General features: G+C 31.9%; 1 protein-coding gene across 1 annotated transcript in view; it reads left to right on the forward strand.

Annotated features, from left to right (window-relative positions):
• LOC119593835 (GTP-binding protein Di-Ras2-like) overlaps positions 1–288 on the forward strand; it is a gene marked incomplete at its 5' end in the record, with an annotated part of 32,533 nt that extends 32,245 nt beyond the window's left edge. Inside the window, 1 exon segment of the mRNA XM_037942864.1 lies at positions 1–288.

Consider the following 288-nt stretch of genomic DNA (forward strand, 5'->3'; position numbering starts at 1 on the left):
CTGTGTGATGTAACACAATCTAGTTCCTCAGTGACATTAAAATGTTTCATGTTTGATCTTTCTTCATAACCGTAATGGTTTTTAATGGTTTTTGTTCATTATTACACTCATGTGATGACACTGATTTGTGAGAAAACAAAAAAAAAATATTTGACACGAAAAAAAAAATCTTGTGGGATTCAGAAGTGTTTGTTGTGGTTTAACTGCAGAAGGTGATGCTTTTTGAGTTCTTAGAGACGTCACTGCATAATAATAATCAGGGCCTTATCGTTGTTTTAGATATTATAG

Source organism: Penaeus monodon, chromosome 32, assembly GCF_015228065.2.
Source record: "Penaeus monodon isolate SGIC_2016 chromosome 32, NSTDA_Pmon_1, whole genome shotgun sequence".
In the NCBI taxonomy this organism is placed as follows: Eukaryota; Metazoa; Arthropoda; class Malacostraca; order Decapoda; family Penaeidae; genus Penaeus; species Penaeus monodon.